This window comes from Muntiacus reevesi, chromosome 1, assembly GCF_963930625.1.
Source record: "Muntiacus reevesi chromosome 1, mMunRee1.1, whole genome shotgun sequence".
In the NCBI taxonomy this organism is placed as follows: Eukaryota; Metazoa; Chordata; class Mammalia; order Artiodactyla; family Cervidae; genus Muntiacus; species Muntiacus reevesi.
In genome coordinates this window covers 54,958,253-54,980,762 of record NC_089249.1, presented here as the reverse complement: position 1 = coordinate 54,980,762, position 22,510 = coordinate 54,958,253, and the positions used below count along the sequence as shown (strand labels likewise).

The 22,510-nt window shown below is 42.7% G+C and overlaps 1 protein-coding gene across 3 annotated transcripts in view; it reads right to left on the bottom strand.

Moving 5' to 3' along the window:
• Positions 1 to 22,132, bottom strand: part of TNRC6B (trinucleotide repeat containing adaptor 6B) — a 239,505-nt gene extending 217,373 nt beyond the window's left edge. For 2 of the 3 annotated variants that reach the window (XM_065944358.1, XM_065944391.1), the window contains exon 1: positions 21,905 to 22,132. The gene's annotated coding sequence lies outside the window, so the exon portion shown is untranslated. Of the gene's footprint in view, positions 1 to 21,766; positions 21,794 to 21,904 lie in introns of those variants that run through there. The other variant, XM_065944366.1, reaches the window with a different exon arrangement.
• Between the last annotated feature and the right edge of the window lie 378 nt (positions 22,133 to 22,510).

Genomic DNA, 22,510 nt, shown 5'->3' with positions numbered 1-22,510 from the left:
CCAAATATTAGAGCTAAGAAAGAAAATACAGGTCCATAATGCCTTAGCCACAATTCCAAAATCCACAAAAATTTCTATCATTCCGTGGTAGTAAAACTTGATCTGAATTTAACCGGCAGCAAAATCTGACCCGAATTGACAAGAGACTATGCAGAGTCTATCCACTAAAATAAGAATAGTCATGGCTTTGGCTGCCGAAATATTAATGTATTTGACTATAAAGTGTTACCCTTGACTCTGCAGGGGCGTTACATATATACCGTAAATGCACCTTATAAACTTTCCAACATTTTTTTTTTAACTCTGAATTCTAAAATACAGCTAGCTGGCCCTTAGAATTTCCAGTAAGTGACTATGAACCTAAAAATGGGTTTTTATTAAACCAGTCCTGTCAATCTCTATCAAAATATGTACCTTTCTAAAAATATTCCTATAAATTTGAATGAATTATTTTTAATTAAAACTTATCACTATTAAAATATACTACTTTGAATATCTATAATTCTATAACTGCATTATTAGTTAGAATATTTTATACCACTTCAATATTAAGTCAACTTCTCTCTGAAGGCAACACTAAAATCAGTCTTTGAGAGGAGAGTGGCAGCAGGCAATGGCAAGAGTGAACATCGACATCTTTAGGAATCAGTGAGCTAAAATGGACTGGAATGGGTGAATTTAATTCAGATGACGATTATATCTACTACTGTGGGCAAGTATCCCTTAGAAGAATCAGAATGGGGTTAAGACAGTAAAGCTAAAAAACGGGATCTCTCAATATGCTTTTTTCTTTTTATGTTAAAAAAAAAACCCAAAACAAACAGCACAGGATTTCTAAAAATGTATCAGAGGAACACAGATATTAAAAGTTAACAAGAACCAATTTAAATCATTAAAAGAATCAAAATCAAAAAGTCATAGAATCCAAGTAGCTATTGATGAACAGAACACAAAAGTCAAGAAATAGACCAAATACAAATAAGGAAAATTGTATATTTTAGCCCAGTTATATATCAGTTCTATTATAATATATGACTAAATGGCACATGATAACAAAGTTTGCAAAACTCAAAAGTCTCTACTATAGAAAGAAAACAATAAGGCCAGATTAAAACAAGAACTAAGACATGAGACTATTAAGAACCTATAATTAATTACAGTGAAGAGTAACTTAGAAGATTTCATGTAAAAACAGAAATAGAATGAACATTTTAATAAACATAAGTACAATACTATATTTTAAACCCTGGTATCTACATGAAATAAAACTGGTTAATTTTTAAGCATACACCAATCCATCCTTCCTCCCCAATGCTATCTCACATACAGAACTAGCAAATGCTAGAAACAATGAAGCCAAACAGGAACCTCATTTCACAACTGGTAGACGCAAAAGCAGTGAAAATCCCTTTCAGTAAATGTATGAGGTGGTGGGCCTGCTAAGTCACTTCAGCCGTGTCTAACTCTGTGAGACCCCATGGACTGTAGCCACAGGGCTCCTCTGTCCATGGGATTCTCTGGGCAAGAAAACTGGAGTGGGTTCCCATGCTTTCCTGCAGGGGATCTTCCAGGCCCAGGGATCAAACCTGCATCTCTTACATCTCTTGCATTGGCAGGCGGGTTCTTTACCACTGGCTCCACCTGGGAAGACCCAAATAAATAGTCTGGGGCTTCTATCCAAAGGAAGCACTCACAAAGTTATACTACTCAAAGAAATTAAAGACTGAAAACACTCCTTAAAGCAGTATTAGTAGCAAACATGGTCATTGCTATATCCCAGAAACAAAGGATAATGCTATTCTCACAAGTATTATTTACTAAATTGTGGTTCGTACTATCCAAGAAAAATATGTGGCCATCAGAAAGAGTACATATGAGAACATCACTGATATATGGAATTTTAAATTAATTAAAATTTAAAATGTCAGGGTAAATTTGGATTTTTAGAAGTTCACCTTATATGTAAGAATTAAAAAGAAATATTTCCTATAGTAATCTCCCTTTTATTTAAACAAAACAGAAATGGAAGGAAAAGGAGGGAAAAAAGAAGACAACAAAAAGATTCAGGTACAGGAGCATCAAGGATAAAGAGCAAGCCAAGAGGACATTCCATAAGTAAAAGAGTTTCCAAACTCACTATTAACAGATTTACTATAAAAGAAACATAAAGCTCTAAATTCAGTAAACTAAAAACACAAAGTTAAAGAATATCAAAGTTGAAAGCTAAAAATCTAAGATTTTAATCCATTAAGAATATGTTTAAATAAAGTCCTTATTTCCTAATGGAGGGGTGAAGTTGGGAATAATGGGGCTTTTTGGTGCTAGAAAACAAAGACTGTGAGAAAAGAATTTTACCTTCACCCCCAAAGAATTATGCCTAGTGATTAAGGTTGCATATAATGTAGTGCGTATACCAATCTACTAGGGTCTAAGAATATCCCTTGGTTAATTACATAACAGATCCAGATTCAAGGCATCTTTTTGAACTAGGTCATTCACATAATTCCTACAGTGTAAGAAAGATACAGATACGTGCTCATCCTACTGGAATCCAACATCTGATACAAGTTACTTTAAATTTAAATCATGATGTATTAATAATGTAATAATGCTGTACCGGTATCAAAACCAAATTTTACATCCTTTTAGATCATGCAATGTATTTTGACAGGATGATCTTGATTTCCCTACACAGAAATTAGTTTACTCTCATGATTTAAGAAGCTTCCACAGTTACAAGTGCAGTGTACTGAAGGAATGTACAAAAGTGTCCAGGTATCCTTGAGTTTATAATCAAGTTGGAGAGAGAGTATCACATAAAAACAATGTGAGAAAGCTTTAGTAAGCAGTTAAATGTCAGTTGTAAACATAGACTGATATTAAATATATACCAATCAATCTATAGAAACATTCAACTGAAAGTTACTTTTCAAGATATATACCCTGAAAAGGTTTATATTTATCTCAATCAGGTTGCCATCATTGAAAATATTTTGCAACTCCTATTTTGCTTCCAAAACAGTTTATGAAACTGCACAAGGAAATCTGCCTCATTACCTCGCAATCATTTTGGACCCCAAACAGTATTACCCAGACAAATCATTTAATCAGACCTTAAAAATGACTCTTGGTTGCTCCCTAAAATCAAATCCATCCTGAAAGAATGAAGATTTTCCCCTACGGAAATTCCAAAGAATATCTCATACTCTGGAAGCAACTCCGAAATAATTCCTCAAATGTTTTTAGAAAAGACAGCACTTCCACTTCCAGAGAAGATGGAGTAGCAGGGATCAGATGCACCCTTGCACCTGAAACAACTACAATTCTGGACAAAATATAGAGAACCAATGGTTTTCAAAACATCGGACATCAGGCAAGGAAGGACAGATAGTGATCCCTGAGAGACGGTAAACAAACAAGGTAAGTAAGCCCTATAATTGTCCGAGTCTGCTACCAAGGGAAGGTCTCCAGCCCAAAGCACAGGGAGGGGGGACCCAGGTATAACTCAGGGACCGCCCTTAGTTGGGGAGACGGAGCTGAGATACTGGGAAGCCCAAGGCAGCTAGAGTCTGCAGCTCACAGGGGTGCTGGAGAGAAGAGAGCTGCACGGACACCGAGCTCCAAAGGTCTGCAGGGCACCCCTCGAGTAGTCGGCTGAGTCACTAGGAAAAATACAGCCAACATCACATTTAATGGCACAATGCTTTCCCTCTGAGTCTGGGGAAAAAACAAAGATGCCCATTATATCACTTTTTAAAAAAAAATTTGAGGTGTAGTTGAGGTACAATATATTTAAGTTTCAGGGATACAACATAGTACAATTTTAAGGTTATCCTCCATTTACAGTTATTATAAAACACTGGCTATATTCCTTTGCTGCACAATATTCTTGTAGCTTACTTATTCTATTCTATATATAGTGGTTTATAACTCTTAATCTCCTACCCCTGTTCTGCCCTTGCCCTCTTCCTTCTCTCCACTGGTAAGCACTAGTCCCGTGTCTGTGAACCTGTTTCTTTTTGTTATATTCACTAGTTTATTTTTATTGAATGCACATATAACTGATGTTATACAGTGTTGGTCTTTCTCTAACTTACTTCACTAAGCATAATATCCTTTAAGTCCATCCATGTTGTTGCAAAAGGCCACATTTCATTATTTGTTTAATCCCTGAGTAGTATTTCATTGGATATACCATGTCTTGTTTATTTATTCATCTGTGGATGAACACTAACGGTGCTTCCATATCTTGGCTGCTGTAAAAAAAAAATGCTATTATGGACACTGGGATATATATATCTTTTCAAATTAGCGTTTTCTTTTTTTGTTTGTTTGTTTCATATATCCCAGGTGTGGAACTGCTGGGTCATATAATAGTTCTATTTTTAGTCTTTTGAGAAACTTCCATACTGTTTTCTGCAGTAGGTGCACCAATCTACATTCCCACCAACCAGTGTATAAGAGTTCCCTTCTCTCAACATCCTCTCCAACATTTGTCACTTGCTTACGTTACTTCCATTATAGTACTTGAGAGCTTCCCAGATGGCACTAGCAGAAAAGTGAAAGTGAAAGTAATAGATGCTCTTTGTGATCCCATGGACTATACCGTCCATGGGATTCTCCAGGCCCAAATACTGCAGTGGGTAGCCCTTCCCTTCTCCAGGGAATCTTTCCAACCCAGGTATTGAACCCAGGTCTCTTGCATTACAGGTGGATTGTTTACCAGCTGAGCCACAAAGGAAGCCCAGTGGTAAAGCACCCACCTGCCAATGCAGGAGACATAAGAGACGCACATCTGAGTCCTGGGTCGGGAAGACCCCCTGGAGAAGGAAATGGCAACCCACTCCAGTATTCTTGCCTGGAGAATCCCATGGACAGAGGAGCCTGGTGGGCTACAGTCTATGGGGTTGCAAACAGTTGGACACAACTGAAAGCGACTTAGCACATAGTACTTGAGGTCCTAGCCAGTACAAGACAAGAACGAACTCAGGGACCTTCCCTGGCGGTCCCAAAAACTAAAGCTGAAGAAGATGAAGTAGAACAGTTCTATGACAATCTCCAAGACCTTCTAGAACTAACACGAAAAAAAGATGCCTTTTTCATCATAGGGGATTGGAATGCAAAAGTAGGAACTCAAGTGACTGTTACCTAGAGTAAAAGTCAAGTTTGGCCTTGGAGTACAAAATAAAGCAGGGCAAAGGCTAAAAGAGTTCTGCCAAGCGAATGCACTGGTTATAGCAAACACTCTCTTCCAACAAACAAGAGATGATTCTACACATGGACATCACCAGATTAATTATATTCTTTGCAGCCGAAGGTGGAGAATTTCTATACAGTAAGCAAAAACAAGACACAGAGGTGAATGTGACTCAGATCACAAGCTTCTTATCACAAAATTCAGACTTAAATTGAAGAAAGTAGGGAAAACCCCTAGACCATTCAGTTCAGTTCAGTTCAGTCACTCTGTCCTGTTCGACTCTTTGCGACCCCATGAACTGCACCACGCCAGGCCTCTCTGTCCATCACCAACTCCCAGAGTTCACTCAAACCCATGTCCATCGAGTCGGTGATGCCATCCAACCATCTCATCCTCTGTCGTCCCCTTCTCCTCCTGCCCTCAATCCTTCCCAGCATCAGGGTCTTTTCAAATGAGTCAGCTCTTCGCATCAGGTGGCCAAAGTACTGGAGCTTCAGTTTCAACATCAGTCCTTCCAATGAACACCCAGGACTGATCTCCTTTAGGATGGACCGGTTGGATCTCCTTGCAGTCCAAGAGACTCTCAAGAGTCTTCTCCCACAAAAGTTCAAAAGCATCAATTCTTTGGTGCTCAGCTTTCTTTACAGTCCAACTCTCACATCCATACATGACCACTGGAAAAACCATAGCCTTGACTAGACGGACCTTTGTAGGCAAAGTAATGTCTCTGTTTTCTAATACGCTGTCTAGGTTGGTTATAACTTTCCTTCCAAGGAGTAAGTGTCTTTTAATTTCACAACTCCAATCACCATCCACAGTGATTTTGGAGCCCAGGAAAATAAAGTCAGCCACTGTCTCCACTGTTTCCCCATCTATTTCCCATGAAGTGATGGGACCAGATGCCATGATCTTAGTTTTTTGAATGTTGAGCTTTAAGCCAACTTTTCCACTCTCCTCTTTCACTTTCATCAAGAGGCTCTTTAGCTCTTCTTCACTTTCTGCCATAAAGATGGTGCTATCTGCATATTTGAGGTTATTGATATTTCCTCCAGCAATATTGACTCCAGTCTGTGCTTCCTCCAGATCAATGTTTCTCATTTAACTTCTACTCTGCATAGAAGTTAAATAAGCAGGGCTGACAATATACAGCCTTGACGTACTCCTTTTCCAATTTGGAACCAGTCTGTTGTTCCATGTCCAGTTCTAACTGTTGCTTCCTGACCTGCACAGTTTTCTCAAGAGGCAGGTCAGGTGGTCTGGTATTCCCATCTCTTTCAGAATTTTCCACAGTTTATTGTGATCCACACAGTCAAAGGCTTTGGCACAGTCAATAAAGCAGAAAGAGATGCTATTCTCGAACTCTCTTGCTTTTTCGATGATCCAGAGAATGTTGGCAATTTGATCTCTGGTTCCTCTGCCTTTTCTAAAACCAGCATGAACATCTGGAAGTTCACAGTTCACATATTGCTGAAGCCTGGCTTGGAGAATTTTAAGCATTACTTTACTAGCATGTGAGATGAGTGCAACTGTGTGGTAGCTTGAGCATTCTTTGGCATTGCCTTTCTTTGGGACTGGAATGAAAACTGACCTTTTCCAAAGTCCTGTGGCCACTGCTGAGTTTTCCAAATTTTTTTCTTTTCTTTTTTTTTAGTTTTCCAAATTTGCTGGCATATTGAGTGCAGCACTTTCACAGCATCATCTTTCAGGATTTGAAATAGCTCAACTGGCATTCCATTACCTCCACTAACTTTGTTTGTAGTGATGCTTCCCAAGGCCCACTTGACTTCACATTCCAGGATGTCTGGCTCTAAGTGAGTGACCACACCATCGTGATTATCTGGGTCATGAAGATCTTTCTTGTATAGCTATTCTTGCCACCTCTTCTTAGTATCTTTTGCTTCTGTTAGGTCCCTACCATTTCTGTCCTTTATTGTGCCCATCTTTGCATGAAATGTTCCCTTGGTATCTCTAATTTTCTTGAAGAGATCTCTGGTCTTTCCCATTCTCTTGCTTTCCTCTATTTCTTTGCACTGATCGCTGAGGAAGGCTTTCTAATCTCTCCTTGCTATTCTTTGAAACTCTGCATTCAAATGGGTGTATCTTTCCTTTTCTCCTTTGCTTTTTGCTTCCCTTCTTTTCACAGTTATTTGTAAGGCCTCCTCAAACAGCCATTTTGCTTTTTTGCATTTCTTTTTCTTGGGGATGGTCTAGATTCCTGTCTCCTATACAATGTCATGAACCTCCATCCATAGTTCATCAGGCACTCTATCACATCTAGTCCCTTAAATGTATTTCTCATTTCCACTGTATAGTCATAAGGGATTTGATTTAGGTCATACCTGACACCATTCAGGTATGACCTAAATCAAAACCCTTATGATTATAGAATGAAAGTGACAAATAAGATTCAAGGGATTAGACCCTGATGCTGGGAAAGATTGAGAGCAGGAAGAGAAGAGGGTGACAGAGGATGGGATGGTTGGATGGCATCACCGACTCAACGAACTTGAGTTGGAGCAAACTCGGAGAGAACAGGGAAGCCTGGGGTAATGCAGTCTATGGGGTTGCAAAGAGCTGGACTATGACTTACGAACTGAACAATAACCACCAGTGCTTAAGAATCCACCTTGCAAATCAAGGGACGTGGGTTCAATCCCTGGTTGGTGAACTAAGATCCCACATGTCGCACAGCAACTAAAAGCCCCCATGCCACAATTAAAGAGCCTGTGTGCTACAGCTACTGAAGCCCACGCACTCCGGAGCCCTCTTACCACAACTACCGAGCCTGTAGGCCACAGCTAGAGAATCCACATGCTGCAACAAAAGATCCATCATGCCACAACTAAGATCCAATGCAGCCAAACAAAAAAATAATTAAAAAAAAAAAAAAAAGAATTAGAACTCAAAGGCTAGAAAGTAAAATTGTCATTCTTGGTAAATGATATAATTGTGTATAGAAGAAAAACAAAATGATTACAAAAAAGTCACTAGAAGTAATAAATGAAATTAGCAAACTTTATCTGATTCCTTAATGTCACAACCATATCAACAGAAACAAACTGTATCTAAATGAAGAGGTGTTTAATAATGACGTACTTCCAGGGAGACAGTTTAGAGAATGTTTTTTAAGAGTAAGAAGGAAAATGGTTTGGAATCCAGAAACAAGGGAGAATATTTTACATAATGCATAGCCCTTATAAAGTACAGACACAAAAAGGGAGAAAATCATATGAAATACAGAGAAAAGATTGCGAGGGGGAAAGGGCAAAGAGCTCTAGGGAACAAGAGCTGATAGATGGAAGCATTAAAGGGTCTGGGTCAGACACAGAGGTTTGGACTTCACAGAATAAGAAAGGTTGATCGAGAAGGGAAAAGTAAATAGTAAGTAGGAAATGTTTTCTGGAGGGAAACTAGGAATGGGAGCAGGCACAGGAAGCTGTTTTAATAATCCAGACATAGCCTGAGGATGACTCAGAAGCAAGATGGTGGCATGAAAACAAAATATGAGAGGCTCCAAGTCCAAAGCTATAGAGAAAAGAGCTACAAGATATGATGGCAATGTTCCAAGATGCAGGGTTTCTGGGTTTCAAGATGCAGGTGCTGGGAGGATGGTTACCAATGAGGGGACCCAGGTGAGCAAATCATTTAGGGAGGTGAAGCAGAGACCCATTTCCAGCCTCCAGAGTCACCTTTTTGAATGGCACCCCAAATGACAGGCATACAAGAGAAAATTACACTCAATACGCGCGTTTAGGTGCAGTGAATGCAAGCTCGGCAGGTCTCTGCTTCAGAAGCAAGCGCGCGGCCTGGGTGCGCAGCCCCGGCTCTGGCAGCTTCGGGAAGCGCAGGGCGAGGTCACAATGTGCTGAGGTCGCCCCACAAACTCTGTGTGGGGCACAGGGTCCCCTTTTTAAAGTTTTCAAACCAGCCCTTACTGGCTTGAATTGTGATGCCTTTTGCATTTTCATTCTCTTGTTTTGTTTTTGTTAATTCCACAAAGAGCCCTTTCACCGATTCTCTTGGTGTTTTAAAAGTAATGCTTTCCCTGTGGGCCCATGTTTTGGCCATACATTAGGAATGTGGGGGCAGAAAGAAATCTCCTCCAGCATGGTTTAAGCTGGAATCTATAATCAGTATGCCCTTTTGTTTATGGGTATAGAGCCACACTGCAAAATAAAAACATCATAAATGTTAAACACCTTGTATAAAACTATAAAACTTTTATAGAGAAAATAAGGTTGACAAGAGTAGTTGGTGAAACTTTATTTTAAAATCTGTTGTCCACAATACATTTAAGAGAGAGTTGTTTACTTACTAACAGAAGTCTCAAAGAGAGACACTTTTGGGTAAAATATCTCACGGAAAGGATATTACTGAGCACGATATACCAGTAGCAAGATTTTCACTGAAGGAAAAACACCTAGCTCCTAGGGGGACCTGGGCTTCATCTCTCACTCCTGCCTTCACACTGGAACCCTGTGAAATTACCCAGCCCATAAAAATGAACCACCCCGTATCTGGGGGCAGCCTTTGCCCTCTGAGACCAAACACCCTGTGTCTATGGAGTGCGAATCTTAAGTAAACCTGCTTTCACTTCAGCATAGCTCACTCTTCAGCTCTTTCCTGTGCAAAGCCAAGGACTCTCACCTTGGCAGCCAATCCCAGGAACTCATCCGAGACCTGGAACATAACAAGCCTCTTGTGCCCCATTTTCCTGCAACGTATTGACCTGGGCCTAAGTCAGGGAGCTTGGACCTCTCCTACTTTTGGAGGCTCTTCCTAGGTATGAAAAATGAAGACATCCAGGGACTTCCCTGGTGGCTCAGTGGCTAAGACTCCACATTCCTAATGCAGGGGGCCTGGGTCCTTAGTCAGGGAACTAGATCACACATGCCACAACTCAAAGACCCTTCGTGCCACGATGAAGAACGAAACTGAGACCTGGCACAGCCCATAAGCAAAAAATATATAAATTAAAAAAAAATCTGTGGTACATTTTAAATGTATACATGTAATTAGCACTTCTAGGGGAAGAAAACAATATTAACTGTACTACTCATAAAATATAGGAATAATAAACATGTTCATCTGTCATTAATCACAGAGAGTATGACACAGTAACTGGAACAAGTTTAAAGCTACAATCAATAACTTCTTCCAATCCTGTGGATTTATCTCTTAGTACTGCTTACTGTATGCAAACCATTCTGTGGCACAGAAAACAACAAAGTGGTATAAACTTGTTTTAGGCTCTAGGTATCCAAGAGTGAACTCCTGACTTCTCCCTCTTCTCTAGTGGAGGAACTACAAGGAACGTGTCCTAGTTATCACTTCACTCTCCTGGGTGCTTCCTGAAATTGCACCTCACTTGGGACTCAAACCCACAATCTGCCAACCGAAACTGCATAACTCATCTCCGGACTTAATGAAGCTCAGGTTCTTTATGTCTCAGTGCAGAAGGAATTCAGCGAGAGGCAAAGTGATAACTAAAAAGATTTATCAATATCCTTTGTAAAGAGGTTGCAGGAAAAAGGGGCATGAGAAGATGGCCATGATCCAGGTCGTGGGCAAGTTCCTGGGCTGGGCCACCAAGTGATGGTCCTTGGCTTAGCGCAGAAAAGAATTCAAGAGTGAGCCACAGGAAATAAAAAGCAGGTTTATTGAAGGTGATACACATTCCAATTATAGAATGTAGTCCATCTCAGAATGTGAGCAACCATGGTAGAAACACACTCCACACACACAGTGTGGGCTGTCTCAAAAGTCAAGAGCGGCCACAAAATATGGGGTGCTCAGTGTTTACGGGCTGGGTAAGCTAACGGGTGGGAGGATTATTCCAACTATTTCAGGGGGAAGGGGCAGGGACTTCCAGGAATTGGGCCACCGCCCACTTGTTGCCCTTTTATGGTCAGCATCAGAAGTGTCATGGTGCCTGCGGGTGTGTCATTTATCATGTGCTAGTGTATCAGCATGAGTGTATAATGAGGTTCAGGGTCTCCTGGAAGTTGAATCTTGATGCCATCCTGGGCATAATCAGTTCTAATCAGTTTATGCCATATCCTTAACAGCTAAGTCATTCTTTTAAAGGTTCTGCCCTGTTTCTTTTCCTCCTGTCTCATTTCTACACCTTTAAATAGATTTTCTATCTTACCTCAAGATGTTGTGGCCTTCTCAGCCTCACCTGCTTCCATTTTCTCCTTCCTTTTCACTCCAAACATCTTAAAATAAAGTATATTCACTGGTGTCATTTTCCCTACCATCCATTTTCCTACCATCTCCATAGCTCCTTGTAATGTAGGTCAATAAACACACAGAAATTTGTAGCAATCAACTTTGTAACAGGTTAATTATCATCTTCTGAATGGGATCAGCACTACTAGAGCTTAATCACCTCTCTTTCTGTAAACTATCAAGTTCTGAATATGAAAATCTGAGAAACACTGGTTAGCCAACAAAGTCCAGACATCTCCTAACTGTACTTAACAATGACAACAGGATGAAAGACAGTAAGAGTTGGGGTGAACTGGGGAAAAGGAGGCACTACTTAAGAATAACAGGGCTGAAAAAGAGGAGTTATTAAACTAAAAAGGTGTAAACTGAAAGAAAATGGGCTGAATTTCCATTCAATAAATCTTCCTTTCTTCACTTTTAGTTGAGAATCAAATTAAACTAATGCTGGCTCAGTGAACCACTTAAAGATTTGTGTTGTTCTTTTTGTTGTTCATTAGCTAAGTTGTGTCCCATTCTTTGCAACCCCCATGGACTGTAGCACGCCAGGCTCCTCTGTCCTCCACTAACTCCTGGAGCTTGCTCAAATTCATGTCCACTGAGTTGGTGAAGCTATCTGACCATCTCATCCTCTGCTGCCCTCATCTCCTCCTGCCTTCAATCTTTCCCAGCATCAAGGTCTTTTCCAATGAGCTGGCGCTCTGCATCAGTGGCCAAAGTACTGAAGCTTCAGTTTCAGCAACAGTCCTTCCAATGAATATTCAGGGTTGATTTCCTTTAGGATTGACTGGTTTGATCTCCTTACAGTCCAAGGGACTCTCAAGAGTCCTCTCCAGCACCACAGTTTGAAAGCATCAATTTTTTGGTGCTTCTTCAGTGCTCAGCCATTTTTATGGTCCAAGTCTCATATCTGTACATGACTACTGGAAGAACCATAGCCCTGACTAGACTTACAGGTTAAGTAAAACTAGAATTTCAAGCTGTAAAAAATCATCTTTCCCAGTACTTCACCTGGAGGCCGTTCTAGGTAATCCCTTCGGACACCATCCCTTTGACTGGTTCAGTATCTGGTCCTGTGAGGTCGATCAGCACTGTCTCAAGCAATCTGGAGGTAAACTTCCTTTACTCTCTGCTCCTCAGTTCAGTTCAGTTGCTCATTCGTGTCCAACTCTTTGTGACCCCTTAGACTGCAGAATGCCAGGCTTCCCTGTCCATCACCAACTCCCAGCTTTGCTCAAACTCATGTCCATCGAGTCGGTGATACCACCCAACCATCTCATCCTCTGTCGTCCCCTTCTCCTCCTGCCCCCAATCTTTCCCAGCATCAGGGTCTTTTCCAGTGAGTCGGTTCTTTGCATCAGGTGGCTAAAGTATTGGAGTTTCAGCATCAGTTCCTCCAATGAATATTCAGGACTGATTTCCTTTAGGATGGACTGGTTTGATCTCCTTGCAGTCCAAGGGACTCTCAAAAGTCTTCTCCAACACCACAGTTCAAAAGCATCACTTCTTTAGTGCTCAGCTTTACGATTCAACTTTCACATCCACACATGACTACTGGAAAAACTATAGCTTTGACAAGATGGACCTTTGATGGTAAAGTAATGTCTCTGTTCTTAACATGCTGTCTAGGTTGGCCATAGTTTTTCTTCCAAGAAGCAAGCGTCTTTTAATTTCATGGCTGCACTCACCATGTGCAGTGATTTTGGAGCTCAAGAACATAAAGTCTGTCACTGTTTCCATTGTTTCCCCATCTATTTGCCATGAAGTGATGGGACCAGATGCCATGATCTTACTTTTTTGAATGTTGAATTTTAAGCCAGCTTTTTCACTCTCCTCTTTCACTTTTATCAAGAGGCTCTTCAGTTCATCTTTGCTTTCTGCCATAAGGGTGGTGTCATCTGCATATCTGAGGTTATTGCTATTTCTCCCAGCCATCTTGATTCCAACTTGTGCTTCTCTGCTCCTAGATAAGCTTAACTGAGTCACCACTTTCTAACTCCACCTGAAATCATTTGCCTAGTTATAGGTGCTATATTCAAGCAAGTATATTAATTAGAAGTGACAAGCATCATTCTGGTTTACGATTAGCTTCTTTGAATGGTACTTTAGGATGCCTTTATGAATTCAAATGTATAGAATCACAACAATTATTTCTAAGACTATTTCCAGTTCTGAAATGTAGTGTAATCTGAGTCTGATATGTCACTTACAGGTCTGTAAGTCAGCTGTTGGCCCTGTACCCTGACACCAGCTTTATAAAAGCACACCACTGTGCCATCCTCTCCTTATACTAAAAATGCTCCTTTAGGCCTCTGTGTAGGCCATTTGCCCTGCCTGAAATGCCCTCTTCCTCCATGACTGGGTGGAAATGTTACCTTCCCTGGAAAGGCTTTCCTGACCTCTAGTTGTGTGGACGATTTTTCTTTTCACCCCTGCCCCCTCCCCTGAATGCCTACTGTAACACTTACAACACCAAACGGCACTATCTGTGTGTGTGTCCGCCTTGCCCACTTGGCTGTGCGTGCCTTGGAAACAAAGATCTCTTCTTATCCCATCCCTGTAGTCCTAGCTCCTAACCCAGCATTCAGCACACAGTGAGCACACAAACATTCAGTGTAAACTGCAGTCAAGCAAGTACCGACCACATAAAAAAGTGTTTAAAGGAATAACCATTCTGATCATTTCTACTAATAAAGGATTAAAAAGATACTCATTAAACTCTGCAATGGGGAGTTCCCTGGTGGTCTAGTGGTTAAGATTCCAGGTTTTCACTGCCATGACCTGGGTTCAAACCCTGGTCGAGGAACTGGGATCCCATACACTACCAAAAAAAAAAAAAAAGAAAACCCCAACTCTACAACAACTAGATAAAATTTTCATACAAATTAAAATTTTTTATTATAATATTCTTTCTATAATAATGAAAAGTTTACCTATTACAGGTAGAAATTAAGAAAAAAATAGACCCTAGAGACAACCTAAAATGGAAAGCCGCCCCCGCCCCCATATATTTATTTAAACCATCAGAATGAGATACTTTTCTGTTTTAGTTTTCTTTCCTAATTTATTTGAAAGACTTCCATTCAGGACCTACTACATGTAATTTACAGTGGGAGATGCTGTGCTGTGTTGAGCCGCTCAGTCGTGTCCGGCTCTTTGCGACCCCATGGACTGCAGCCTGCCAAGCTCCTCTGTCCATGGGGATGCTCTAGGCAAGAGTACCACAGTGGGTGCCAGATACTGGTGATAAAAATGTGAGCAACACAGACAAGGCATTTTTATTCACGAAGCTATTTTCTAGCAGGGAAACAACATACAAATTAAATGATTACTTAACTACAATTAAGTGCTTTGAGTGTTTAAAAGGAGCATTTCTACTTGGGGGGGGGGAGGAGTGTGCTTAAGAAATAACACATAAACAGGGCTCCAAGGATTGAAGAGGCAACAACTAGGGTTGGGGTGTGAAGCTTCCAGACCATGGGAATGGCAAGTGCAAGGAAGAGACGTTGAGCAGGAGGGGATATGCATTTCAGAAACCAAAAGGTCAGTGTGACAAGAGTATAGGCAGCAAAGGGGAGGACAGGAAACGAGGCAGGGTCTTCCTGGGCCTTTAGTAAACAAGACAGATCAGATGCTTATTCTTGTGAAGTTTATACTCCAGAGAGTGGATGGCAGCATTTAGGGGACAGGTTAACAAATTTAAGTAGGGAGGACATGTGATTAGAGGTACACTTGTTTCTTAGTTAAATATTTTATATTTGAGGAATAACATATAAAGAACAGACAGATAGTCTTAAGCAATTATTCCTTCTGCAGTTTCTACAATTCTCTGAGGCAGAGAATTCACTACTTACAAGGGAAAAAATTAAGTTCTGCAAACTGAGTAATTTATTTGAAGATTCTTACTCAACAAACATTTGAGTACCTACAATATGGTAGGCGCAGAACAGTGTGTGCATTCATACAGAAATGAATGCAAGTCTTGCTCTTAAGAAACTCACAATCTGATGCAAGAGACAGATCTAGAAACACTATACAGTGTAGTCCATGCTAGAAATGAGGAAAGTATAAAGCAGCAAAGTGAAACTCAATATTCCTAGAAAGAATTAGTCATATCATCTTTGTGTTAAAGCTGTACTCTTTCATACTATGTTTTTGAATTTTCAATCATTCCTGTGCTTGGAACATAGTTGGTACTCAAGTATATGTCTAAAACACAAACCAACCCAGGATTTTTCACTTCTAGTTCAGGTCCTTTCCAGGAACCAAATATGCCCCTAACTGGAAGAGTTTGCATTAATTCCAAGGAGTTCTTCTTTTGAAGCTGCTTTCACAGCCAGCTTACAAAACCACAGAAGAAAGTAAGTTTCATTAAATTAAAGTCACACTTCATTATTTGCCCAGCCTGAAAACCCATAACAACTTCTAAACAGTTATTTTTTTAAAGTGAATTTTCATTCAGAAGAAGTTCTCCTATGGAGACAATCAAGAAACTGCCATCTAGTTCTTCATAATTCATGATCTCTGTCATCAAAGCACTTGTATTTTGGTTTCTAATTGAAAAGATAAAATGTAGCACATAGAAAAAATAAAACAAAATACAAGGTAGCATTTGTTCAGCGATTTAAAATATTTATAGACTATCTACTATGAGCAAGCTCTGACAAACCTAAATAGCATATTAAAAAGCAGAGCCATTACTTTACTGAAAAGATTCATATAGTCAAAACCATGGTTTTTTCCAGTAGTCATGTATGGATGTGAGAGTGGAATCATAAAGAAAGCTGAGCGCTGAAGAACTGATGCTTTTGAACTGTGGTCTTGGAGAAGACTCTTGAGAGTCCTTTGGACTGCAAGATCAAACCAGTCCATCCTAAAGGAAATCATTCCTGAATATTCATTGGAAGAACTGATGCTGAAACTCCAATACTTTGGCCACCTGATGCAAAGAACTGACTCATTGGAAAAGATCCTGATACTGGGGAAGAGTGAAGGCAGGAGGAGAAGGGGACAACAGAGGATGAGATGGTTGAATGGCATCACCGACTCAAAGGACATGAGTCTGAGCAAGTCTGGGAGTTGGTGACGGACAGGGAAGCCTGGCATGCTGCTTTTCATGGGTTCGCAAAGAGTTGGACACAACTAAGCGACTGAACTGATCTACTATGAGCCAGATAAGGAGTCCTCTTAGGAAAGCAAAGTTGAGTAGGCCAAAAGCCTGCCTTCAGGGAACTCAGTCTTATAGTCTGCCTTCAAGGAACTCAGCCAATAATACATAACCCAGGACGATCGGAGCTATAATTCAGCAGGTACACACAGATGAGAACACAACTGCCATAGGTTCTAATTCATCAGCACCTATTCCCACGCCTTATCAGTTATTGAATATTTTAACACTACCCCTGATTATAATACAAACTGATAAATATTGTATATAACTGCTACATGAAAAAATTAATGTTAAAACGGGTCAGAGGAGATGGTGAGACCTGAATTTTCTGGGTTTCTCAGCAAGGACGGTTAGCATATTTGGAAAAGGACCTGGTTTCAAGGAGAAGTGAGTAACCAAAAGGTTAGTGGTGGCAATTAGCCCGGTAAAGCCTCCAACTATACTAAGGACATGGTTCAGAGCTGTGCGGTACGGCATGGTAGCCACTTGCCATGTGTAGCTATTGAGCACTGGAAATGTGGTGAGTCTCAACTGAGATATGTTAAGTGAAAAGTACACTCCGGATTTCAGTTTCACATGACAAAAAGCATGTAAAGCACCTCAACTTTTTAACTGATTGTATGTTTACATAATATCTTGGATATCTCGATGTAAATAAAGTGTTATGAAAAATCAATTTCACCCTTTCTTTCTACCTTTTTAATGTGGCTACTAGAAAATTTAAAATTACATGTGTGGTTCACATCTGTGGCTTGCATTCTATTTCTACTGCACAGTGCTGGTCCAGAGAGCTTTAAATAACAAGCTACAGAGTTTAATCCCTTGGGGCTATGAAACACTATTGAATGTTTTTAAACCGAAGTGCTTGTGGTAGATTTGGGGAGTGTGCAGGAAACATAAACGAAGCGCTGTTTCAGGAGCGTGGGGGCCATCCGTAGGGTCAAGACACTAGAGGCGGTTGTCAATGTCAAAAGGCCGGCAAATGTCAACGGATAAGCGGGCTCAGTTGGAAAGTGTACAAGGTCTTTAGAAGTCCCACGCTGGGTGGAGAGAGGAGGAAAAAACCAAGCGCAGGGTGAGGTGAGGGAAGAGGAACAGCTGCAAGCACTGACGTGAGCCTGGATGACCAAGGTGCACTGCTCAGCGGACTCGCAAGCCCAGCCCCGGTTGAGAGTCAGGTTAGGTCTCATCTGGCTCAGTGGAAGGGCTCCCAGGCAGAGGTGACATTCAGGAGAACAAAATCAGTGTCCTCTTTAGCGATTCCAGATCTCTCTTTCTCTGTGGCAAGACCTCTGAGTAGGATCAAGTTCGGCGAAGGTAGTAGGTAGAAAGGCTACCAAAAACTACAAGATAGCAATAAATTATAAAAGCAAACACCCAGACTCACAACACAGCCAACAAATATTTACTGGGAGTCTGCTGTATGCCTGGTCCTTGGCTCAGCTCTGGAGGTATGGGAAACAGACATGGTCCTGAATCAAACATTGTGGTGAGAACTATGAAAAAAGAACAGGAAGCTCTGAGAGATCTAACTGAGGGAGGATGGGAGTAGTGGGATGAGGTCATAAAGGAAAGACTCTCTGAAGAAGTGACAATTTCATGTGAACCCTGAAGTCAGGTGGGTGAAGACCAGGGGGAGTAACGGCCCAGGCCAGGCCAGTGCTGTGCACAAAAACCTTAAGGCCAGAAAAGGCTTGGGTAATTCAGACAACTGAAAGAAAGGCTATGTAGTTAGAATGTCAAGAAGGCAGGTGGGTCATAAAAAAGGTGTGAGAAGGCTGGAGAGGCAGGCAAAGGCCAGATCTTGCACAGCTTCACGGGATGGAAAATAAAATCCCGAATGGGTCCAAGTGCAATGGGAAGCTGTGAGCGGTTCTGACCAGGGACGTGGTCCAATCTTGATGGGTTCCGAGTGTTAAGCCAGCTATGCTCTGTCGGCTCAGCCCCCTGAACAGAAGCGGGCTTGGGAGCAAAGGGGCAGGAACCAGCATTTGTAGCTGAGTAGCAACATACCTGGTCTGGGGTAACAGAATGTAAGATAGGGCCCTTCAAGGGACTCGCCTGGTGGTCCCGTGGTCAGGACCCCATGCTGCCAATGCAGGCAGCATGGGTTTGATCCCTGGCCAGGAAACTAAAACCTACATGCCACATGGCATGGCCAAAAGGTAATGATAATAAGGCCCTTCAAAGTTTTCCCTGGGGTTTCTCTGGTGGCTCAGACAGTAAAGAATCCGCCTACAATGCAGGAGACCTGTGTTCAATCCCTGGGTTGGGAAGATCCCCTGGAGAAGGGAACAGCGACCCACACTGATTTCTGGCTTGGAGAATTCCACTGACTACATAGTTCATGGGGTCGCCAAGAGTTGAACAAGACTGAGTGACTTTCATTTTCAAGTTTTCCAGGGTTGCAAGTTTGGGAGAAGTATGGCACCACCAAAAAATATAGAAAAATCTGATGGAAGAGTTGATTTGGGAGACACTAGCTGGGAGGCACAACTCTAAACATACTGAGTATGAAGCACTAGGGAAGAATTCCAGCAGGTAAATATGAATGTTGTTTTAGAGAATGGAAGAGAGATCAGACATGGGATACTGAGGTTAACACACAGAGAAGTGACAGTTTAAATCCCAAAAGTAAATAACATTTTCAAGTAGTTGAAAAGAGAGGGGAAAAAAAAGCGACACGAGCCTGAATCAGATCCTTAGTGTTTCTCTCTGGGACAGAATTCAGGGCTCTCGAAAGGGACAGAGCATGAGGGAGTCTTTGAAGAATGATGGGACCATTCTGTACCCTGATTGTGGCACTGGTTACATGAATCTGTACATGTGTTAACATTCAGAATGTTATTATATTAATAACGGAAATTTTCAAAATAAAAAAATTTACTTCCTAGGCTCTATGAACTGCTCCATTTAAGTATTCTTCCAGAACATGCCTTTAGCACATGAGCTATTCTCTTTACTGTCCCATTAAATTAAACCCGCTAAAATGAACCCTAAGTCATAACATTCTAAACTGTTTCTTAGTCAACTGACATTTACTGTGGTCCTATTGTATGATTCAAGCACCCTGCTGGATACAAAACTGAATGATGCCTGGTCCCTGGAAGGGTTAACTGACAACAGCAAGGTACCAGAGTGTAGACCTGCACAAAAAGCTCTGAAAGCCTTGACCCCTGAATTAAAGGCACTTTAATTTATCTCTGTAAAAATTAAATAGGGAAGAAATTAAACAAGGCTTAGATGTAACACTAGTAAAAATGCTAATCTTTAAAAATTAAGGATAAGTTTCATTAATTCTTAAGCTAGGTATGAAGAACCTAATCATCAGTCACATTTCCCTTTTCCATCCCTTTCTGCTTCTCAGTGTCCTTTCTGCATTTCTTCCTATGGGTAATTTGGGGGGGGGGGGTGCAAAATGGAATATGCATAGGGTTTGAAATCAGACTGAAGACTAAACCGATCGATGCCCTTTAACTTCCTAGCTCTGTGGCTTTTGGAGGCTGTTTTCCCCATCCATACTACAGTAATGATACCGACCTCACAGGTTTGAGGTAAGGATTAGGTAAAAAATATAAACAGGTTGGCATAGGCAAAGAGCGCAAAAAAAAAATAAGTTAGCTAACGTTATCATTATCATTTGAACAAATGGCATTGTTCTGATTTAAAACATTTTTAAGTGCTTCCATTTGAATGAGGACAAAAATATTTCCCGACCCACCTCCCAAAGGGCATGACATTTATGTGCTACATTAGAAAAGCCGCTTGGGAATTTCTTCTTAAGTCCCATCAGAAACTTTTCTGCTCAAATGTTTGGGAAGGAACTTAAAAACAGTCAAGAACTAAAAAATTATTTTAAAGGCATCATATCATCACTGCATTCCAAGTGGAACAAGCCAGTCTGATTCGTGTTCCGGATGCTTGCCTTAGTATATGGACCTACTACATTCACATCTCTCCTACTACTTACCTAGTGAGACAACGCACACGGCAGAGGTGTCAATGTGCTAAAAGTTCTGCTTTTTAAGAGCCATTTACATAACACTATCAAAAGCTAAACAGTTCCAAAGCCACCCGAATCAATAGGAAACTATCATCCTACTGAAATTCCCCACAACTAGGAAGAAAACAGCCGCTATTGTTAAACTTAGACAAAATACTAAAATGTAAGACTTCTATACATCTTATTTCTGTTTGCTTAACTGCTGGGGGAGGGGAACAGTAATTAACAACGTTTTATTCACCGACTATGGAGAAACATCTCTGGCTAATTTTGTTGTATATTTTGCCTATATTGTAAGCAAATGGCCAACTTGAATTCACCTTATGCCTCGCTTCAACCTTTAGCACAGAGGCTAAAAAGTAATAGTGCAGCCGGCAGATACGTGAAAAAGCAGAGAGCCTGAAAAGACCCAGACTAATTCCTGGTGTTCAAGTAACCGAGGATGGGCTGGGCCTTAAGGTCACCGACAAGAGGCTACCCTTATTGGGTGTCTTCAGCCACTACATGGTGCAGTTAAGCCCACTGTGGAAACCCACTAGTTTGAAACCAAGGGCGCAGGACCAGGGAATGGCAGAAAACACTTCTGGCTGGTCGTCCGCTGATAGTCCCCTCGCCCTCCTTTCCCTGGGGAAGAGTTAATCGACCTGTGGCCACACAGGAGCTGGGACGACCGGCCCGGGTTGGGCAGGGGAGCGCATTCACTCTGTCACGCAGGTCTTGCACACAGGTGGGGACCAGGGGGCTCCGAGGCCTGACGCCTCCCTCGCCACCGCCAGGCAAGGGGCCCCGACGCGCCTCCGTGGGCTTCGGCTCTCCGCCGCCACAGGGACCCCTCCCGGCCCCGAAGTGCCCCGGCGACGGGAAGCGAACTCTACTCGACCGGCCCACCCGGAAGCCCTCCCCCAGCTCACACCTGCCGGCGCGTGACGCCCGCCGCCGCCGCCGCCGCGCGCGCCCGCCCGCCCGCCGGCCCCGACCCGGCCATTCCGGGCGCCCCTGCCCCGCGCGCGGACATCGCCCGCGTCCCTCCCCGCCCCGGGGTCAAACCCACCAGACGCCCGCCCCGCGGAGCGCGCGCCCAACGCCACCGCCCCCGCCGGCCCCGCGCGCGCTCACGCCCCTCCCGGCCCTCTCCCCGCCGCGCGCGCTCACTCGCGAGGACACGCACACGCTGCGCCTCAGCTTGACAGGCCGGCCCCGCGCCGCGCGCTCCCGCGGACGTCCTCGCCCACCCGGCCGCCCGGCTCTGACTGGGCGGTGAGCGGGGGGAGGGGAAGGGCGGCGGTGGCCGTCGGTCCTCACTCACCGCCGAGCCGTGCCGGCTCCGAGTGCGCGGCGTTCCGCTGTGAGGCGATGCGCTGCGATGCGCGCGGTCCCCGCTCCTTCGCAGGCTATGGAGGCGACGTAGTAGGGGGACTGAGGGGTTCGGGGGAGGGGGTCACTCCCTCCCGCTTCACCTCCGAGAAACACGGGGACCCCAGAAACTAAAAACAAAATAAACAAACTTTCCCCTCCGCCTCCCTCCCCCAAAACCACAACACAAACACTCGGGGCCCCGCCCAGAGCCCCACTCCATTGGCCGGAGGGAGGATGCTGCCGACCCTCACTGGCTGGCTTTTGTGCCCGTCAAGCTGCCGTTCCGCCCCTCCAATGCCTCGCCGTAGCCGTCGCCCCTCATTGGTCAAATGCGTTCCGTTTGACGAGCTAGGATTGGCTGAGCTCCCTGCGCCAATCATTCGGGGACACACCCCCTCAGCATCCCAGAGGCCGCTTCCTCGGTCGCGGACGCGGAGAGGAGAAGGGGAAACTAGAGCATGATGGCGGCCGAGTTCAGTTGGCGCAACCATCGTCTTTTTCCTTTTATTAGCTCATTAGTGCCTCGCCCTCGCGCTGTTCCCCCTGAGCTCCTCGC